The sequence below is a fragment of the Rosa rugosa genome, chromosome 3, assembly GCF_958449725.1.
Source record: "Rosa rugosa chromosome 3, drRosRugo1.1, whole genome shotgun sequence".
NCBI lineage: Eukaryota > Viridiplantae > Streptophyta > Magnoliopsida > Rosales > Rosaceae > Rosa > Rosa rugosa.
In genome coordinates this window covers 36,869,607-36,875,606 of record NC_084822.1, presented here as the reverse complement: position 1 = coordinate 36,875,606, position 6,000 = coordinate 36,869,607, and positions in this window count along the sequence as shown.

Here is a 6,000-nt window from a genome sequence, read left to right as displayed (position 1 = left end):
CCGATTTCGCAATCCTCCGATCTCTGCCAGACATACAAACGGTGGCAACTCTCAAACCAGCAGAGGCGGGTTAGGATTACGACGATCGGAGTTCCGCCGAGGTCGAGGAGGAAGGCGACGTACGGGACGAGCGCGGCAGCAACTCTTGCTCTTCCTCCCTCGAGATCGTCTTTGCCGACACTTTCGAATTTTCTCATCTACAAACCCAACGTCCATTAGCTCCAATGGTCCAAGCCAGCTCCAGAGACGACGACTCGGTTCCCTTCGAGATGTCGGTGGAGAACGCCCTCAGGCTCGTCATAGTCTTGGTAATATCCTCGGAGTATTTGCAATAGTGAAGCATAATTTGACTGTTGTGCTTGTTATCGGAATCCATGGTTATCCAGTTGAGCGGTTATGTACAAGTATTAAGGCTTTGTTTGGCCTAATAAATTATGGGGTTTTTATAGATCGAGAGAAGAAGATTGGGGAAGATTGAGGGGTGCCCAAATCAAATTCTTTCTTCTTCTTCTTCTTTTTCCTTTTTTTTTTTCGCTGTTTTTTTTAGGAAAATTGGTTCAGAAGCTCAAAATGGAAGAAAAATGAAATAAAAAAAAGGTTCTATTGGAGCAATAGAGGCCTGTTAAAGATCTATTGGGGCCAATAGACATCTATTGGGGGGCAATAGACGTTTTGAATTGATGTAATCTTTTTCTTTTTTTTATGTAATCAAAGTTTTATTTGTCTAAATTTAGGGAGATTAGTTTCCATTCTGGCGACTGAAAGTCCTATTAGAGGGCAATAGACGTCTATTGGGGAGCAATACATTACTGATAGATGTCTATTGGGGCAATAGACGTCTATTGCCCCCTCTATTAGGGGGTAATAGATGTCTATTGGGGGCAATAAACCTTTCCGGTGAGGTTTTCAGAAAAGTCCAGTGGGCGGCGGTCGGTGACCCCCGACAAAAGTTGACCGGAATCCAGCGGCCGGTGACCGGGCTCCGGCGAAGTCTCCTATGGTTTCTCTCTCTTCCATTTTCTCTCTCTAAGTAACAAAGGGGTGAGGGTAAAATAGTATTAAAAAAAAAAATCTTAATGGGGTATTTAGAAAGACCTCCTTAGAGTGTTTTGAGTAAGAGAGAATTAAAAAAACTTAATGGGGTAAGTGGGAAAAAAATCTCTAAAAAGGGGGTAAATGGACAAAAACCCAAAGAAAAAAAATAATTCGAGAGTTGAAACTTGGAATGTTCATATGCTAATCTCTTGGGTTTCAAGTTTGCTAAGCTCATAAACCGTCTTATCAATTCATGCCGAATAACACGACTACAAATCTACACAACAATTCATAAATCATGAATAGGATTGAGTTGCTTCATAAATGAACATTAGGCAAATACTTGTTCAATACCAACAACTTGGATTCCTAAGGTTTCAACTAATTCCTATACGTGGACTTCATTTCCAATGTAGAGTTTATAAGTACTGAGAATGGAAGGAAATCCTCAGCCTATCTTTGAGTTTGACGAATTTGAAGAGTTGGAGAACTTGGTGGCTCGTTTTGAAGGAGGAAACTTAGAAAAAAAATACGATCGATTGCATGGAATCTGGCGATCGATCTTTCCCTGATGCTGGAGAACACAGAAGCCAAATGATCGGTCTCATGGAATCTGGTGATCGATCACATGAAATCTAGTGATCGATCATTCCCTGATGCCGGAGAACCTAGAAGCCAAACGATCGATCGCATGAACCTGGTGATCGATTGTTTCTTGAAATTGCAAAAAATTTGGACAATCTGAATCAGAATCAAGAAGCATCTGAAGCTAGCACACAAGACGTTTCCCCTTCTACATCACCAACTAAAGAGTTCGCTCAGAACGATCCACCTCGGGTACCCCTAAACTTAAATGAGTCTTTTGGGTTAGAAAGTGTAGAACCTAGGAAATCACAAAAGGTTACCAAGGGCATTCCTAAGAAATAGTATGAACCAGATATTAAAGTCAAAGCTAAATATCCTATAACTAGTTTATGTCTAACCATAGGCTAATTGAGTCACATGCACTTGTTGTTGATCAATTATCAACTGTATCTATTCCTAGTAATGTACAAGATGCATTGGCAGATCCGAAGTGGACAAAGGCAATGAATGAAGAATTGGAAGCCCTACGGAAGAATTTAACGTGGGAGATTGTGCCCATGCCTGTTGGGACGAAGACTGTAGGATGTCGTTGGGTGTTCACAGTAAAGCTTAAGGTTGATGAGAGTATTGATAGATATAGAGCTAGATTGGTTGCCAAGGGATATACATAACGCTATGAGATTGATTATGAAGAAACTTTTGCACTTGTATGACGATCAACATTGTCCGAGTCTTAATTTCACTTACAGCAAATAAAGATTGACCCTTACACCAGTTTGATGTGAAGAATGCTTTTCTCAATGAGAATTTGGAGGAAGAGGTGTATATGGATGTGCCACCAAGAGTCAAGTGTAAACCTTGTGATGTTGGTAAAGTGTGTAAGTTGAAGAAGTCATTGTATGGATTGAAGTAATCTCCGAGAGCTTAGTTTGGGAGATCCTCCAAATTAATGAGAGTCTTTAGATACAGACAGAGCAATTCTAATCATATCTTGTTCATCAAGTGCAATCGTGGTAAGATTGCAGCTCTGATAGTATATGTTGATGATATGATTAATTGTCACAAGGGATGATCCAAAGGAGATGGAAGATTTACAAAGAAATCTTTCGAAAGAGTTTGAGATAAAGGATCTTTGACAGTTGGAGTACTTCTTAGGCATTGACGTTACAAGATCAAGGAAGGGAATTTCTTTAACACAGAGAAAGTATTTCCTTCACTTGTTAGCTGAAACTAGGATGCTAGATTGCAGACCGATTGAAACACCAATTGAGATGAACCCCAAGCTTGCCATTTACCCTGATCAAGTCCCCACTGACAAAAACGTATCAACATCTAGTAGGGAGACTAATTTATCTCTCTCATACTATACCTGACATTGCTTATGTTGTTAGTGTGGTCAGTCAATTCATGCATTGTCCTAGCGAAGAGCACATGGATGCAGTGTATCATATTCTGAAGTATCTAAAGATGGCACCAAGTAAGGGTTTATTGTTTGTAAAAAAGGATCAGCTGGCAGTTGTAGGATACACAGATGCAGACTGGGCTGGTGATAAGACTGACCGATGTTCTACGTCTGGGTACTTCACTTTTGTTGGAGGAAACCTTGTTACTTGGCACAGTGAGAAACAAAAAGTTATTGCTAGGTCAAGTGCAAAAGAAGAATTTCGAGCTATGGCGCATGGAGTATGTGAGATGTTGTGGATTCATAACATTTTGAAAGAATTAGGTTTTGAACTCAAAAAGCCTATGGTCTTACATTGTGATAATACAGCTGCCATTGAAATTGCTCATAATCTTGTTCAGCATGACCGAACTAAACATGTGGAAGTCGATCATCACTTCATTAAGAAGAATATGGATAGGAAGATCATTTGCTTGTCTTTTGTATCCTTAGAAGAACAGTTAGCAAATGTCCTTACTAAAGGAGTATCAAGAAGAGTGTTTGACATCTCAATTAAAAAGTTGGGCATGATTGACATCTATGCTCCAACTTGAGGGGGAGTGTAGATTCGCTGTATTATAGGAATCCTTATTTAATTAGAATATCCTGTAATCATAGGAAGATCGTTTCCTATTAGAATACCACTTGTGCCTATATATATACCTCCAATAGTGAGAAGAATCATCAAAAACATTCCTGAATATTGAATTCTCTTATTCTACTCCAGAAGACCAGCTACGATGACGAGGACAGGAACATTTCGTTTGACCGCAGCATCAGTAGCTCGCGCTCTTGTCGCCTTCTTTAACTGAAGGTCTTTCAATTATGTTAACCTTAATTGAGTTTCTGTTAATGTGTGAAATCTCAATGGATTCTTGTTAATATGTGCAAATCTTAACTGGGTTTGTGTTAATATGTGAAAATTTGAATTGTGTTTCTTTTAATTGTGTGAAACCTCGATCTTGTTAATTTTATGAAAGCTCAATTGGGATTCTGTTAATTATGTGAAATTCAACATGATTATTGGTCTTTAGTGTTCAACTTAGAGTAATTCAATTGTTAAACTGATAGGAGCATAAATGCGAGGATTATATTGTCCAATCCTTTACATTTTACTTAGCTATTTTCTTAAAAAGTCTATATTAACTTTGTTATTTTCTTAGGTATTTTGTGAAGCAATTCAAGAGAAAATGGAGTTTTAATGGAGCAATAAAGCAGAAAAAATGAAGTATAGATGTAAAGCACGAGGTTTGATTATTCCTTTGGCCAAAAATCACAAGAGAAGATCATGGAAATTACCGTGCAAAATAGTGGCTGCAAAGCTGAAAACTGGAAGTTCAAAATCAGCTTCTCAGATTGGGTTTTGGAGGGTTTGTCTCGCAACCTTTCGAGGGGACCTTTGTAGTAAGGGCTGACAATACTTGAAGATGCAGACAAGATGTTGTAGCACAATAGGACGTCAGGAACATTAACAAGGTAGCAAGAATTCATGCTCAAAGTAGGCTTCCCGAGAAGCCAGAATCCGGCAGCTTTTCAGGAAGTATTTTGGGAGATCTTTTCCGTGACCTTATTGAAAGATTTTCTCAAAGGTAATTGATCATTCTAGAAGACATGATGTCGTACTTTAGAAAATGGGCAAGAATCCCGAAGCTTTATCAAGTAAGGGCAACCCATTACGAATCTGTTTTAAGCTTACTATCGTAGCGAACTTATAATACAAAGAACAACCCCGTGTCTTCTAATTAAGGAAAAATAATTAACTAACCTCCCATTATCCTGCACGTAATTGTAGTACCAACAGAAAACCATTTCCTAGCAAATAAATAAGAGCAACTCCTTATCGATAAGCCGCTTGAATTGCGCCAATCATTTAGAATAGTTACCGACTCCAATAGAAGTAATGATTCGAATAAATAGGCACTTGGAGACCATATATCAACCTAATTAAAGTCCTAAGAAGGTCCAATTCTTAGGCCAGGCCATCCCTATCCTATAGGTGATAAATGAGAGTGGCAAGACACCCTCCTTGAAAATCCATAGATTAGGCCCAGGAAACCCATATCTGAGTCCAGGCTCAAAAGCCAAGCCCAAACATGAGCAACCCTAAGAGAAGCACATGCCATCTTATGCCACGCCGCGGCTGCTGTCAAATCTCCGGCTGGAATTTCGTCGGTTGTCCTCTGCACATTAGCTTCCACCAAATTTCAGTTCTACCCACAGCTAATTATGACCTCCAACCAGTCCAAGTCGGCAGAGAAAAAAAAAAAGATATGTTGCACGCCGTGCCTTTACGACAACCCAACATTGCTGCTCTACAACTTCGATAACTTGTACAGTGGCCGAAATCAGGGAGATGAAAGCCACCCTCGACCCACTGCCTCCAAACCTGTCACTAACACCACTCGATTTCCTCTAGGATCCGACCACTCAAAACCCTAGGAACCAGCCAAACTGAAACCGGCTCTCAATTCAACCACGACTTCGACATCCACAAGATGATCCTCGCTTGCTAGATCAGACGGAGATCAAGGGAAAACCATGGAGGATTCTGCCACCGCTACTCTCTACTCTCGTAGAGCCTCTTTTTGTTATACGTATGAGACAAATTTTTTGTTAAGTTCATCTCAAATTATGTGGTAAATTTACCTCATGTATGTGCTTAGTATGCACATTAGAATTATTTGATAATTTCATCGCTGTTCAAGTATATCAGGATTATGTGTCTGACCCAAACGCTAGTGACTTGTCCAAGTTGCAATAGGGTTAGTCTTATAGATATTTTCGAAGATATCTTATTCTATGTATGATTCAGTTTCCATGTAAGACTCATATTCTCTGGTTGTCATCCTCTATATAAAGAGGCCCCTATCATCAATGAAAGGCACAGCTTATTCTTTCCCAACTTCAGTTTTCCTAAAACACGTTATCAACACGAAGCC